We start from the raw sequence: 17,481 nt of genomic DNA, 5'->3' as shown, positions 1-17,481 counted from the left end.
ACTTACTTCCACAGGAGGATCTACTGCTTGGTATTAGGTCACCTTGTATATTTGTCCTTTGAGAACCACAGCTGAAGTGATACTTTTGGAATCTGACTACACTTTACCACGCTCTTTAAACAGAATATAGTTCAATGTGGCAATGAGTTATGCAGTTTTGGGCCCATTCTTGGAAATATTAATATACAATCGGATAGGCAAACCTATCTATAATGCCGTTTTCCCCCTAAATATTTCTTCTTTTGAAGCAAAGATATTCAGGTAATAATTTTAAGAAATTACCAGGTAAGTTACATCATCAGGAGATTTTCCCAAATCTTAAACATTGCCCTCAGAGCTTGGTATCTCTTAACACTATTGTTTTCAAAACATGCTCTGAGATTCCTCAGTGATTTTAATAAAGTCCTTCACTGCTGACATTGAGGAGACTTGAGGACTTTGTGAGTGGGAGGGAAGGCCTCCAACTTTCACCTCCATATTTTTTGAGTAGAAAAGCTGGCAAACTTTACATTGGTCCTCCTCTACTTAAGATTTCTTTTGAAGAAACGGAACTTCTGCCTTAAAAAAGAAAAAAAAAATACTTTTTCTCCTTTATGAAGCTACTGGGTTTTTTTTTTGTTGTTGTTATTGTTGGTGGTGTTTTTTTTTTTTTTTTTTGCACTGGAATCATTGACCTAGTGTGCTTTATTTAAATAACTCATTTAATTTCATGTATTCTCTGGGGAGTCAGTAAAAATGGAGTGAAATGTTTCTTTTATTATTGTTCTTTTCCGCAATATTATGAAATTCATCTTCTCCAGACCTGTCACTACTACTTACGCTAACATTCTTTTCAGAAAGAAAGGGCAGACAGGATAAAAGAGGTGTTTGGTCTGAAGAGAAGTTCATTGTGGCTGGCTGTAACTCCAATTTAAGACTGCTTTTGCTATTTGAATGAAGGACAGAGCCTTTACATCTAGAGCCCCTGTCCTAGTAATGTAAATGGCAATGTCTCCAAGAGGTAAAGATGATTCTCGAGTGACATTAGGTACAGTGTGTAGGATGTGAGTGGCAAAAACAAAAAAGAAAAAAAAGATGATCAGATTCAGAGAATGGATCCTTGAGGAACAAAATGTGAACTCAAGATCAGAGTCAATGAGAAGATGGAGTTTTATGAGCATTTAGCAAAAGGGGAAGTTGGCAGCTTGGTAAAAGATGGCTCCAATAAATGAGAGGCCTGCCACGTGGGGGTGGGGGAGGCAATATCTGAAGCTTCTTATTAAAGTGTTGCAGTTCCAATACAATTTGGGTTATATGCTTGGCAAGATATCCAGGACTCTTAAAATTTAAAGAGAAGAACACTGAATGCCATCCAAAATATCAATTCAAAAAATTTTTTAAAAAAATTTACTTGATCTGTGAAGAAAAATTAGATATTCGGAAATATATATATATATATATATATATATATATATATATATATTTGGCATCTGTTCTTCTCTCAAGTAATAACTTTGAAGAAAACATAATTCTGTGATAAGCATAATGTGCCAGAGTGAAGCAGAGACTGTCCTTGGAAACTGAGTTTAGGCATCCAGAGAGGATCTTCAGCTTTATAAGGACATAAACCACACAAAATAGACTGTGCTTTCCTTTTCAGAATAGATCCAATCTTATCTGTTGATTTGAGAAGGTTCAGGATTCCCGTATCAGTTGACCCCTGCATGTCTGTACTGGTTTATGTGGACTGCGTGTGTGCATACATGCAAACAAACATACATGCATAAATGCATCATATTCTAAAACAATGACCTGGATCTTTTCAAAGATCAAACTGAAACCTAGATGCATTGCTGGTAATGTACACGTTACTGTATAGTTATTGCTGTGGAGTACACAGATACCTACTAGAACAGTTAGAACCAGTTTTGCATTCTTCCATTTCGAAGATTATCCTAGGTCAGCCTTCATATAATAATCTCTCCTAGAAAATCTGTCTCTTCTTCCACATACCTTCTCTACCCTACCTATTAGAATTTCCTGAATTTTCAGGATTTTCTGGAAACACATTCACACAAATACATACATTTCCCTGGAGGTCCTATAGTGAAAGCCATGGTGCTCGGCACAGGTTTGGCACATTGTCAAGGTTTTGACTGACAGCTGGCACTCCAAGCTAGCTGTGCTTCCCAGGCAGTGTTGCACAGAAGGGTTCGTGGCTATGGAACTGATACTATAAAATTATTTTTCCAAGTATGCCTGTAGTGCTGTACGATGATACATATTGCACTTGACTTGGCTAAATCATGCCTCTGAAAGTAGTTCTTCTGCAATATTTATTTATTTATTTTGTTTGTGTTATTGCTGGGGGTGGAGAGGGAATGAAGAGGGAGGGATATGTCTTGTAACAATATTCTAGGAAGCCATCATTTCTCTAAGGGTACAGCCCTTAGGCATATAATTTTTCCCCAAAGGATAGTTTAAAATGTAATGTTTTTATTTTATCTTTCTGTATCAAAAAGGTGCTCTGAACTAACAAAGAGAAAAATCTTGTCAAATGATGCCTAGATTGCATCTAATTCATCAAATTCTTTCATAACCCACTTTGGGGTAGGGAAATCACAAAGGCCTAAGTACTGGGAAAAAAATGGGTCTGTAGCTACAGGAAATAATAGTTTTTAATGATACCTTTTTTTTGGTATTGGTCTTTAAAGCATACAACATTTTCAATCATCTAGGAAACTTAAATATGTCAATAAAGTCTTTGGTTTCTCATGGAAATCATTTTGCTAATATCTGTAGACCTACCAAAAGCCTCATTTGGAAGCACAAATGGCCTTTTTAATAAATCAGGGTCTAGGGAATATTATTATTTTCCTACATGTAACTTAGGGTCTTCCTTTTGGGGGCTAAGAAATCAGTTTTTGCTTTTTAAGATGTTGTAGTTTCGATCTCTTTGTTAACTTTCTATATGATTATAGCCATGTAAGACATATTTATGTTTCTCATATGCATAGAACTTGTTCAGAAAGAATGAAGTAATTTGCCTGAGTCGTTTCAGGCAGGTTCATATTATCCATTCTCCTTAATGGCTTCACAGAATGTTAGTTACCTTTCCCTACATCGTCTCATAGTGTGAAACACAACATTGCCCACACCTATTTTAATCCTACAGGTATTCTTTTCCAAAATCAGTCATGATCTGGCATCAAATGAGGGAGGCTGACTTTTTTAAGGTACCAGTTGGGTAGCATGGAAAAGGCAGAGGAATAAAATGACTTGTCAAGTCGCAGCACAGGGTCCTGCGTGATCAAGTTATCTCATTCCCCGTGGGCTCCACATTAGCAGCACCCTGTCTGCCATGTTAGTAATTCATCACCAGTGCCTCCCCATCTCCTAGGGCTGGATCAGTGTTGACTAAATATATAAATAAATGAATAAAAATCTATTAGGTATGTATGTATCCTTCAGAGAAAGTACTGTGAGCAGGTTAAAGGACATAAATACCACGATTCTTAAACTCAGCCATCCATTGGCATAGGGCACAGGGTGGGTAAAGGGCTGGCGTTCCTTGACATTGAGAATGAACACTTTAGGCTTAAGGGGAGAGATGATACTGTGTATAGTCTTACTACTACAAATCATCTCTTTCGTATTTTCAATACTTTGTCCTTTCCAACATCCTTCCAGTTGCCCAAGCTAAAAACCTTAGAATGAACTGTGATTCCTCTTTTTTTCCCCCTACGTACACTTGATTCATAAACAAATTCTACTGGATCCAATTTCAAAATATATCTAGCCTCTTAACACAAGATATTCTGTTGGCACCCTAATCTGAACAATCATTCTTTCTTTCCTAGATTATTGCAAGAGACTTCTGATTTAATGCTATTACCCTTGTTGTACTCCGGTCTGATCTCACCCAGAGACGAGTGATCCATTTAAGAGGTAAGTCAGATCATATCAATCCAATGTCTTCCTATTAGACTCAGAGTAAAATCCCAGATCCTTCTACACAGACTGCAAGGTCTTCCACTATCTCCCTCACCTCCCCTTTGCTCACATTGCTCATGCTTGTGCACACTGATCCATCCACACTGGCCACCATTATGGTCTTCAAACACCCCAGGCATGCTCCTACTTTACAGGCTTTATTCCCTTTCCCTCTCCATACAGACAGCCCTTCACACAGACACCTGCTTAGCTTTCTCTTCCACCTCCTTCCACTCAAATCTCACTTTCTCTCTGGGGGTTATACTATCTACTCTATTCAATATTGCAAATGGCTTCCCTCACCCCCTCTTCCTCCACAATTCTGAATCTCTTTACCCTGCCTGCTCTCTAGTTTCTATAGTACTTATCATTCTCACGTATAATACATAATTCATACTTTAATGTTTATTGCTTCTTTTCTGACTCCCCCATAAGAAGGTTATCTCTTCTAGAGCAAGGATCTTTGTCTATTTTGCTCATTGGGTATCCTAACAATTCAGAATAATACTGGGCACCTAGTACACACTCAATGAATAGTTGTTGAATAAGTGAATGGCAGGGATTTATCTATCCCTATTCACCTCTACTACAGAAGAAACACCTAAGTGGCAAGGGACTTAGTACAGGATGAACATGACTGGTATTCTATCATTTTAGGCATACAAATCACCTTCAAATACACAGCGGCAAGTTAAGCAGCATATACTATGGAGAACTCGGTGCATGTTTTACATTTATCTAGATCGTGGGTATATACAAAAGAATCATAGATATAATTCTCTACCTTCAGCATAACCTCTTGGTTGTAACTGGTTAATGAACAAACCTAATTTACTTAATTAGAAAAATTACAACTCTTCATAAGGCTTTATGACATTATTCACAAACTTGAGTATGCACTAAAATCACCCGGAGGGCATATTATAACAGTGAATGCTGAGTTCCATCTGTCAGAGTTTCTGATTCAGTAGGTCAAAATTGGACCAGAGAATCTCCATTTCCAACAGGTTCCCTGGTGATGCTAACACTGCTACACCACACTTCGAGAATCATTGCTCTATGATCATGGTTCATAACCCTGGCTGCACACTAAAGTCATCTGAATTTTTATTAATTAAAAAAATATGTATTGATGACTAGGCATTGAACCCATAGATGTATATTTAATTACCATGGGGTAAAGCCCCATCAATTTGATGATAATGTCCATCCCCAGAAGCATCAATGTTCTAGAACTATCCAGAATTAAAGTTTTCATATTCAACCTATAGATCAAGGAAATAGCGTTCAAGGTCAACAGGCCCTTTGCAGTGAGCAGTGCATTATATCAGTCAATTGATCTTGTTTCCTTCTAGCGCGATTTTTAGGCTTTGAGAAAACATTCCTTCTACCATAATTTTTGGACTTTAATTTGAGAAAATAAACTAGGGCATTATCTTCTTTTCAGTTCCCATCACTATTCTAACTTATAATAGACAAGACAGGAAAGGAAAATGCAAATTTACAAATCCAGGTATATTCCCTTCGGGATTCAGTGACCTTTGGAACAAATGTTGGTTTTGTTCTTTCCTTTTTATTAATGATTTCAATTAATAACTCCAGGAAGACCAGCATCTCCCTCTTGATTTTCTACACCCTTAGCCCATAATTTTAGTTTTTAATGTTCCTCACAAGGACAAGGATTGGAGAGCCTACTGTGACCACTTCCCAGATGCTATAGTTCCACTGCAACCCAAAGACTGTCAATGTTGAGAACTGATGGAACCCTGCCCCCCACATTTGCATTCAGTGGCTCACAGATAACTTTACCAGCCCAGGTACCAGTAGATAGTACTAAAGGATGGCATGCTACTCTGTGCTCTGAAGATTGCAGTTCTTCTGGATTACACCGACATGGTCAAACATTTTACTGAAATGGACCCGCTCTGTCAATGTGGTTGGGTCAGTAGGGCTTCCACACCTAAACAGCATGCTCTGCTAGAATGAGCTCTCATTCAAGAACATATAGGGCTTGCTGTCACCTTTCAGGAAACAGTTTAGTTTGAGGTTCTTTTCCTGCAGGAAATATCCATCTGGAACATTTCAATCTATGACAGAAGCTCTAATAAGGTGGATCCTAAAAGAGGAAGAAATCTGGATTCCTTTTTCTCAGGATGCTCATTGGCTTCACACATATTTTTTACCTACACTCTAGCTATCACCTCTGTATACAAAGGAAATTTCAGAATAAAGCTATGGGTAGCCCCCAAAGTTGCTGTCATGTTCCTTTTCATGGGGCAATGAGCCCTACTAAAATATGCTCCATTGGCATTACTAAGTGTGGTCATTCAAATCATTATTTTCCTAGTAATAAAAATCTACTCTAGGTTGATAAAATATCTATACCATATAGTCATAAAAGGGCTGGCATTTTTTAAAAAATATTCTTCTTTAAAGGGAATTTACTTTTTGAGCTAGAACTTTCTTCTCCAAACATCCCAAGGAAAGAGACTATGTTTTATTCATTTGATTTTTACATTCGCCCTCCTAGTCTAGCATACCATGTGGAAAGCACTGATTGAATGTTAAATTGAATTAAATTCCTCCCATTCATTCTATTTCTACTTACACAAAATATGTCTCTCTGGTGTTTCTATCTTTCTCATTGGAGATACATAAAATAAATATAATAACTCTTGAACACGAAAATTATTCAAATGTTTGATGACAGCTATTTTGTTCCTACCCTTTTGGTGTTCTTTATTTCAAACTAAACATCTTTAACTCCTTTAACTGTTTTCATATGTTAGAGAACCAACAATCCTTACTGCCTCACTACTTGGTCTTAGATCAGAGATTCTTAAGCTAAAGTCCATGAACACATAGGAAATTCATAGATGAGTTTCAGGAATGCTGTAAACCTTCTGAAATTGTATATAAAATTCTGTGTATATGTGTTTTTTTTTTTCTGGAGAGATATCTATAGCTTCTTTGAGAGTCCTAAGGAGATAATATCTGTGATCTCCCAAAGATTAAGAATCACTGATGGAAAAGTTACCCAGTTTGTCATTGTTGACCTTGAATTGTGGTTCCCAAACTTGCATATAATGCTGCAGTACAACCAGAGAGAGCACAGAGGAGTTGGTATTTCTCTTGTCAAGACAATATTTTTCTATCAGTGCAACTCAAGCTTCCGGCACTTCTTCTAATTGTCATTTGATACTCTTAGTTAACGTAAAATTTATTTGTAAATAAAACTACTAACTCTTGCCGGCATACATGTGGACACACACACACATTCGGACACAGAAAACTACACATAATCATTTTCAAGTTGGTTTTCACAGCTACTTTTATATATCATTTAGTGTAAAATACATATTCTACATTTATATCTGTCAAAATTCATCATGCTGACTTGGCTTTTCATACTTACAGACATTTGCTTGAATCTTATTTCTTACATTAATTAACCTTTCTGGTTTTTAATCATTTATAAATTTGATAACCATGTCTTCTCTCTCATCTTCCAAGTTGTTGATAAAACTGTTAACAGCCCTGTACCAGTCCATAAAAGACATCTTTTCCCATTGCTATGAATCCATTAAGATTCATACTCTTTGGGAGTTTTTCAGTGGATTATATTGCTGTGCCAATAAATACCTTCCTGGTATTTTAGAAGAAATACCATGAAAGATTTTGGTAATGCCTAAATAAAGTTAAGGGCTTTCTCTATCAACAACATGTAATTTGCTAATCCTGTCACCATAGAAAATAAGGCTGGTTTGGACAAAACCTTACTAAACACACTATAATCAGTTGACATCCAGTTACTGCCTTTTCCTTTTCAAATTTTTGCTTGGTAATTCTAGAACAAGTATATCTTAAATTTTATTTAACTAGAATTTTAAATTAGTGTACTTTTAATAAATTTTATGAAGATTAAGACTTTAGGAATGGGGTTTAGAAACAGAATCTTACAAAGTCCATTATTTACACACAAGATTAATTATGAAAAAATACAAAAAACTGTTACCTTTGAGTTTCTAAAAGTCATTGTCCTTTTTCAAAACTGTTCCCAGTCATGATTTTGAACTAAGAAACACCGTATAGTATATCTTGCGTAATAACATTTGGCAAGAGATTAATGGAAACATTTTTGTTAAATAAGTATAATTTATAGAATATTGTATTTAAAATTTTATTTTATAGTAAATAAGATTTTTGGTTTGGCATATGTAATTCTTCACATGTGTGGGGTATAGATTAATAAGCCAGGATAGCAAATAGATTCAAATTGCTGCCAAAGAACTTTATATAGAACATCTTTCTTGCCCACCTAGTCACATTTTAGCTTCCATACAGGGAGAAAGAAAATATAGAAGAAAGACAGCATCCACCAATATACTGACAGGGTTGGAAGACCACGCAAATATTTTGTAAAGAAAAGTCATACTCGGCCCCTTGGTTTTGCTTTCCCAGAAAACGGAAATATATATATATTTTTTCCTTCTGAAATATATGTTTCCAAGAAAGTACTTCCCAGAATTAAACAAAAATCTAATGAAGCCATATTTTCATATACCACATGATGCACGTGTGTGTGTTTGGCGATGCCTATCTCCCCCAAATGACACAGAACTACTATATGTGAATATATCAATCATGCTCATATCAAAATGAAACCTCTGCCTGGAAAAGTACATACTATCTTCCTAAAAATAATGACCTAAGAAGCACATTCCTTCTAATGTTTAAAATCTTATGGGAATATGCTCAACCTTCAAGCTTCTTGTTCAGTGAAATTTGTGCTGTAATAGGGGAAGTGGGGAATTGGAAAGATAATTTGTGTGTGTGTGCGTGAGAGAAGACACTAGTGTATTCCTATCATAAAAGCTGGGAAAGGAATTTTGTGTATTTGTGACTGGGTAAAGAAAGAGGTCCTATATTGGTGCTCAAAAATAAAAAAAGGAAGAATTCTTATTTTAATGATGAAACGATACAGATTAACTATAGTACAGTAGTTACAGAAACTACTAGCAATTTTCCTTCATTATTGCAAGGTTTCAGAATATATGCAAAGTGCCCAATGCATATTAACTTTTAGGTCAGCATGATCATGCAATTTTCTCCATGGTAAGTATAATCTTGGGATATAATAATATGGGATTTCCATTTCCCACAATCAGGCTCATGGAAACTAGAATCTTTGTGGGATGCCCAATTATTTCACTGCTAGAAGGTCAAGAAGGACACTGATGCTTCCAAAATATATAAACAACCAAGAATTATTAAATTCTATGTTGGTGAACATAGAATTTCATAGAAATTATGATTGCTTCTGAAGTTTGTCCCATTTATTCAGAATGCTGAACAATGTATTAATAAGCTATGGATTCTAAACCATCTTCTCCCATTTACAGTATTTAGTCTGAAAATATTCCAGCATAAGTGAAATAAACTTTCCGATAGGGTATTGGAAACAGTTCCAAATATGATATTTTGAATTAAGTAGAATTAATAGTATTTAAAATAAGTAAATATTTGTATTTTTATTGACTAAATTGCATAGACAGATTTGCTTAAGTTTTCTTTTTCTGGATCTTCATTTATTAATCTTTTAAACAAAAAAAAATCATAAGGATTCATCTTCTTTATTAATCTTTAAAACGGAAATTTTTACCTCAGAGAAGATTTTATTTATTCATTCATTCATTCATTCATTCATTCATTCATTCAGGGGAAGAAAGAGATGGAGAGAGAGGGCAGGGGGAGGGGCAGAAGGAAAGGGTGAGAGAGAATCTTAAGCAGGCTCCCTGGCCAGTGTGGAGCCCAACGTGGGGCTCAATCTCACAACCCTGAGATCATGATCTGAGTGGAAACCAAGAGTCAGACACTTAACCCAGTGAGCCACCCAGGTGCCCCCTCTCAGAGCAGATTTTAAAAACATATAAACATTCCATCTGTCTTAACAGAGCTACTCCCTGAGTTATCAGCATCTTCTGATTAGAAATCTATATATTTGTGGGGCGCCTGGGTAGCACAGTCGTTAAGTGTCTGCCTTTGGCTCAGGGCGTGATCCCAGCATTCTGGGATCGAGCCCTGCATTGGGCTTCCTCCGCTGTGAGCCTGCTTCTTCCTCTCCCACTCCCCCTGCTTGTGTTCCCTCTCTCGCTGGCTGTGTCTCTCTGTCAAATAAATAAATAAATAAAATCTTAAAAAAAAAAATCTATATATTTGAGCAAAGGTAGGGATAGTTACACAGTGAAAGCTACTGGTGATGTTTCCCCCCCTACTTTTAACACAAAGTTTTAAAGTTTGAGGGGTCTCAGGATTTAAGTGGAGTTGAGCAAATCTCTCATTCTGAATGAAATTAAATGACCATTGGCTTTTTAAATTTTTTAATTCTTTTATTTCCCAGTCATCATGCCAACACTAGTAAAGAGCTCTCTCTCAAATCATGTCTCTGGTAACTTTCAAAATCAAAGAAGACAGTGAAATAGATTAAATATCTCTAAAGTCATTTGTCTTCAAATATTACAAATAAAGATTTTAAAAAGTCCATCTATGCTACTGAATTTTAATTGCAGCTTTTATGAGAACATCTCTCCCACTCTTCCTTATTGAAAATGGACCATTTTGACTTTGGCAGTTAAATTAGTTTTCTTTTCTTTTCATTTTTTTGACTTCACCTTAAAATTGTTTCCATGGAAAAATGCCTTCCATCTTCCAAATAGCCAACTTAGGAACAAATCTATGCCTCACAACCTGGTTTTTAAGTGGGTAACTTATTATATTAAAAATGTCTATCTTTTAGTGACATGCTGGTGTCATTATTTATAGTAATAATAAGTTCTAACTGCCACTTTTCAATGCTAGGTTTAATTACAGATCTTAGAAGGCACCATAGAGATAATTTATTCTAATAGTTACAAGCACTTAAAAATATATTTCTAGGTCCATTATCTCTTAAAAAAAAAAGTCCACTAAACCCAGTCTAGAAATACATAATAGCGGTGTTTACTGTTGAAGGGGAGTGAGGATGGGGGTGAGGGACAGGTTGAGAGACGTTTGCCTATTCACTTTCCATTCTGATCCCTAGGGTCCTCTGAGGTATATCTGTGGAAGCTTTGACTGAACGTGTCAGATCTAGTCTATCCACTTCATTTAAAGATATAAAATAGATTCAGAAAGGGGAAATAACTCGCAGAAGTCAACACCCAGTCAGTGGAAATAAAGATTTCAGTCTGATCTAACGAATTACTTAACTATCTTGCTTTGAATAGTGTTGGCTTATACAAGTGTGGCTAGCTATATCTAATACGTGAGCCCTTTTTCACTATTCTCGCTCGGCAAAACTGGTAAAAATTGGTATTAAGTGGATTTCAATGTATAAAAATACCTGGCCACACAAAAGGTATCATTGAATACTTCCACTTTAAGTCCTAATAGCTTTGATTAGCTTTCCCATGAAAATAATCGGCTCTTCACTAAACCCATCGTAAGGATTCACTTGGGAAAAACTTCTCTTCTAAAAACAAAGGAATCCTAGGGCACCTGGACGGTCGTGATACCTGGGTTGTGAGATCAAGCCCCATATTGGGCTCCACACTCAGCGGGAGTCTGCTTGAGCTTCTCTCTCCCTCTCCCTCTGCCCCTCCTGCTCCTGCTCTCTCTCACTCTCAAATAAATAAATAAATAAATAAATCTTAAAAACAAGGGAATGCTATCTTTGTGTTGACTGTGAAACAGAACTGTTCTGAAATTTCAAGGCCTACTGTCCAGTTGGTTGTTGGATGGGAACAAAAGGAAAACGAGGACAGGGAGAGGTTCTAATTGCTATGAAATTTTGTTCCAGTACAATTTTGGGCTTTCTCTAATAGGTATTCTTATTTTGTTGTTGTTTTTCCTGTTTTTCAAAGTGGAGTGAATCCTAGCTGCCTGCTTGCTTACATTGGTGTTTTGAGCCATGATTTTCAGGTTTATCGAAATGGAGAGCATGAGAAAATCCTCAGGAAATGCCTTTCTGCCAGTTTAGCATTAGCTGTAACAAATGGACTCACAGAATCTTCTCAGTCTTCAGTTTTCTCATTATGTACCCTGGTTGCTAAGGAAAACATACTTGTTTTTAACATTACCAACAGGGAAATTATCAGAAATATCTTTTAAAAATGCAGTTTTTCAAGGAAAAAATACACTGATGCCACCAGTTCTTCAAAAATTATGCCATACATATCAGTAATCCCCATTTGTGAACTTCTTATAGTCTATACATTAGATAACGGCAGTTTATAAACAGAAATGAGTTTTAATAGTTTCTGAATGAAGTCATAGTCATTTATCAGGCCAAGTCAATAACCCCTATTTAGTTTATGATATCTCTAAAATATTATATATTTACAATGAACAACCAGAGGGAATATTATGACTTCAAACGAATAATGCTTCCATACAGAATTTTAATGACATACTACTTTTGATAGAAGTAACATTAGCAGATAGAAAATTACAACAAATTTATCAACATTTTCAAAGTGATCTTTTTAGGTATTTCTTAAATTGGAATAACTTTAAAATTCCTTTTAAAGAAAAATGACTTTGAGTTATTTTTATAATAATATTTAAACTGTATAGGTATAAATAATGTGTATAGGACATAAAGCTCTTATACATCTCACGCATCTTTAAAAAAACCCTACAAAACCAAAAAGTAAAATTCAAACATTAAAAGTGATTTTTTTTTTCTCACACTATATAAATATGGCAAGCACTTTTGAGTTGAGATGTTAACAACATACCTACTTTGTGGAGATTTAATGATACATTTTTCCCTTTTCTGAATGTCTGCAAATCTTTGGTTGGTTGACACAAATTAATATTCATTTAATGGGAAAGAATAATTTATATGTAAAATCTACACTGCTTCTTTTCTGATCCACAGCAACAATGATTAGAATACCATAGCACTTCTATGTAGTACCAAAGAATCATAGGCATACCTCAGAGATATTGTAGATTTAGTTCCAGACCACTGCAATAAAGCAAATGTCGCAATAAAGCAAGTCAAAGGAATTTTTGATGGTTTCCCAGTGCATACAAAAGTTATGTAACCTATTACCATAGTATATTAAGTGAGCAATAGCATTATGTCTAAAAAACACTGTACATACCTTAATTTAAAAAACTTCATTGCTATATAATGCTAACCATCATCTGAGCTTTCAGTGAGTCATAGTCACTGATCACGGGTCACTATAACAGATACAATAATACTTAAAAAGTTTTAAATACTACGAGAATCACCAAACACGGAGACAGGAAGTGAGCAAATGCTGTTGGAAAAATGGTACCAATAGACTTGCTCCAGGCAGGGTTGCCACAAACCCTCGATTTATAAGAAATGCAGGGTTTGGGAAGTGCAATGAAGCGAAGCACAATAAAATGAGGTATGCCAGCATACCCACAAATGAACATTGTTTGAATAGCACCTATTGGTTCATAGCAAAGAAGTTGTCATCTGTGAAAAATGCTTAAATTAGTCTTTTTAAGTTTTGTGATTGAGAATACAGAATGGAAACATTATTGTAGAAAGCTTGTAAAACCAAATAATACATTTTGGCTCCTCTCGGGTTTGACATGCTCTAGTCTACTCTTGCTGAAATCTTGAATCTCCACGGTTTTTTAATAACTGTATTGCGATAAAATTTATATCCAACAAACTGTGCCCATTTAAAGAGTACATTTCCATGAGTTTTAAGAGACGTATCCACCTGAGAAACCACCATCACAAGATACAAAAAGTTGTTTCCATTAACTCCAGAAGTGTCCTTACGCCCCTCCTGCAGTCCATCCCAACCGCCCCCCCCCCCATGTCCTAGATAACTACTGGTCTGCTTTCTATCACTATGGATCAGTTTGCATTTTAGAGTTTTATTTAGGTGGAACTATTCAATATGCACTATTTTGTGTCTGGCTTCTTTCACTAAGAATAATGACTTTGAGTTTCATCTATGTTGTGTACGTGATCAGTTTTGGGTTTTTTTAGATTTTATGTATTTATTTATTTAAGAGAGAGAGCGAGAGCAGGAGAGAGTAGGAGCAGGAAGGTGGGGAGAGGGAGAAGCAGACTCCCTGAAAAGCAGGGAGCCTGACAGGGGGCTGGATCCCAGGACCCTGGGTTCATGACCTGAGCCAAAGTCAGACACTCAACCGACTGAGCCACCAAGGCGCCCGAGTTTGTTCCTTTCTCTTTGCTGTGGAGCTTGAATCTGTGATTTTATTCTGCTGTATATTTAATAACACTAGAGCTTAAGAATCTCTACGTTTGATGGGTGGTTCCTTGGCAGATGACCTAAAGACACATGGTTCTGAAGCGGTGAAAAAGGACCAACAACGGTTTCATCTGTTCCATAGGTAGCGGAAGCAGTGAGTGGACCCCAGAGAGCCCAGAGCAGCCCAATAGTCCTACTATGGGGCGGCCAGGGGCAGTTACCATCATACCCCAGGAAGAGGCGCCCCTACTGCAGCCGGCCCCGGTCACCTTCCCCGCAACCCTGAGCACCGAGGACAAGACCCACCAGCCGCCACAGCCCTTGCCATAAGCACTGCAGACACCAAGCCCAGCACCCATGGGCAGCAGTGCAGGGAGTGGCAGCCAGGTGGCCTCACATCACTGGCGCCTGCCTGGGGTGACAAGAAGGTCATCACAAGGAAGGTTTTGAGAAGAGTCAAATGGTTCAGTGTAAGAAATGGATGCGGTTTCATCAACAGGAATGACATCAAGGAAGTGTATTTGTACACCAGACGGCCATAAAAAAGAAGAGGCCCAGGATGTTCTTTGGCAGTGTAGGAGATGGGGAGATGGTGGAGTTTGATGCTGTTGAAGGAGAAGAGGGTGTGGAGGCAGCTTCTGTGACAGGCCCCGGTGGAGTTCCAGTGCAGGGCAGTAAATATGCAGCCCACCATAACCATTACAAATGCTCTCCACATGACAGGGGTCCTCCACGCAACTGCCAGTACAACTACTAAAAGAGTGAGAGCAGGGAAAAGGAGGAGGGCAGGGAAAATGCTCCAGAAGCCCATGTCCCACAGCGCCGCCCTCCGGCAGGTGAGGATTCCCACCTCACTATAGGCAGAGGCCCTACAGACTCGGATCGCAGTCCTCCAATCCTCCTGTGCAGGGAGAGGTGATGGCAGGAGCTGGCAATGGGGGTGCAGGGGAACAAGGTAGACCAGTGAGACAATATGCATCGGTGTTCAGATCACAATTCCAAAGGGGCCCTCCTAGCCAATGACAGCCTAGGGAGGTCGGCAATGACGAAGATAAAGAAAATCAAGATGAGACCCAAGGTCAGTAAGGTCAGTATCCACTTCAATGCGTAGGTACAGCTGCAACTTCAATTACCTGCACAGATGCCCGGAAAACCCTAAAGTACAAGAGAGCTAGGAGACAAAAGCAGCAAGCAGATCCACCAGCTGAGAATTCATCAGCTACCAGGCTGAGCAGGGTGGGGCTGAGTAAATGCTGTTTTACCATCTCTACCATCATCTGGTTTAGTCATCCAACGCGAAGAAATGCATATGAAATTCCAGCAACAAGAAATGAATAAAAGATTGGAGATGAAGACCGTAAGTGCTTGCTTTTTGCCCATTGACCAGATAAGTAGAACTATCTGCATTACCATGGGGTTTTTATTATTTTTACCTAAAGATATCTCTTTTCGGTAATGACAAATATGTTTTTTTCAATACACCTTCAGAAGGTTTTTAACTGTTTCATATCTAGTCGAGATTTTTTAAGATCCACATTTTTCATTCGTAATGAGAGTTTACAACTTGATATTTAAAAAAAAGTCAACAAACAGCAAGCACCTATTAATAAAGTTCTTAAATTGTCAAACAGAAAAAAAGGATCAATAACTGCTGCGTTAAGAGACAGAGGTCTACAGAAACCTCTCATTTTAATCTTGCTAAGTCATCAGATATTATGGGAGATTATTCCCATCTCAATTCCGTCTTTAAGAAAGCACGTTTCTTTTGTTACCGTAGATGTCTTTCTTACTAAGAATTCAGACTAAGATCAGAACAGTGAAGTTTTCTTTTCAGTTGAGTTATAAAAAATAAAGTCTCTCCAGAAATATTTTTCTTTTTTATTATTGATCAGTTAAGGTCTCTAATCACTTAGTGAAATTACTCTCAGATGAAGACACACACGTCTATTTCAAACTGGAGGTTAAAGCCTTAATCTCATCTTATATGTAGTCCTTATAGTGGTGCTTCCGCAGCCCATTTAGCGTTCCTCCACTTGGGACTAGTCATGGAAAAATTGTAACACCTTAGGTTCCATGAAATAAGTGAAGATGTGAGTGCTGGTATGCACAGAGTGGTCAAACAACCACATTTGCTTTTCAAAAAATATTGGTTGAGTTCTAATTTTCAGCTCAGTTTAAATCTATTTTCTCTCCTAATTTTTGCAAAAAGGTAAATGTAAAATCATCATATTTTATTTTATTTACCAGGTATGGAACTATAAACATGAAATTATCCAATGAACAATTTCCACTAATTCATGGTTTTTAAAAATTTTCATAGATAAAATAACTTTCCAAAATAATCCCTCCTTCTGTTTCTTACTGTATCAAATGGGAAAATGGAAGTCACACTAATTTAATTTAATCCCAGAATTCTTAATTTGGCAAGAAAAACAGACAAGTTAATAAAGATCTAAAACCTTCATCTTGAGTGGAAGTCATCTCTAAATTTCCCACAAATAAAAATGGCTTTTTTGGTGGACAATTTTAAAGAAGCATTGATTTTCTTTTCTTTCCTTTTTTTTTTTTTTTTTTTTTTTGCAAAACACAGAACTCTAAAACCTGAGGGTGATGAATGGATAAATCAGAAAGCCCCGGGGCAAAACAGGAATGCATAGTTCTGACTGAGTGTTCATATGAAACTTCCTACTTTTAATTCTATATCTGAGTCTATCTGAGGGATCCATCTCCGTGACAGGTTGATACCACTTTATTATGACAGCTGACACTTGATAGTACTCAGGGGCAGAGAAATGGAGAAGTTGACCAAACACCATGACAAATCTCTCCTTCCAAAATTTAGGAATTATATATTCTCTTGATCTCAGACCCCCTAGGCAGCAAATATCCATGATGAAATGTTTTGAATGAAAAATTCTACTTCTGTAATTAGAAGGCAACAAGGCAATAAACATGAAGCCCTACCTTTTACAATTAGAATTGGTTCTAACTGCTCTGCATATTAGGGTGCAAAAGTCTTTATGAAATTGGCTTTCAATTCTCTACATGTAGTTCATCCCCTGGTACTCAAATTCTAGCCCTCAGAATATAGAGTTCTTTTTTAAATAATAGAATGTATGTGCCAATTTCTGCCTATGAGAAATAGCCCTTTCTGCTCATTTAATTGTGCTTAAAATGGAAAATATAAGACAGAAGATACAAAACCTCAATATTATTTGTGATGAAATCCTCTCATTTAAATGTATTTAAAACCAGATTC

The 17,481-nt window shown here is 36.9% G+C and overlaps 1 pseudogene; it reads left to right on the top strand.

The window, feature by feature from the left end:
• The window catches only part of LOC123799701 (Y-box-binding protein 1 pseudogene), a 29,057-nt pseudogene extending 13,585 nt beyond the window's left edge, over nt 1–15,472 (top strand).
• Nucleotides 15,473–17,481: the final 2,009 nt, after the last annotated feature.

Source organism: Ursus americanus, chromosome 7, assembly GCF_024610735.1.
Source record: "Ursus americanus isolate L20-20 chromosome 7, mUrsAme1.1.p, whole genome shotgun sequence".
Lineage (NCBI taxonomy): Eukaryota > Metazoa > Chordata > Mammalia > Carnivora > Ursidae > Ursus > Ursus americanus.
This window is presented reverse-complemented; position numbering and strand designations above follow the sequence as displayed.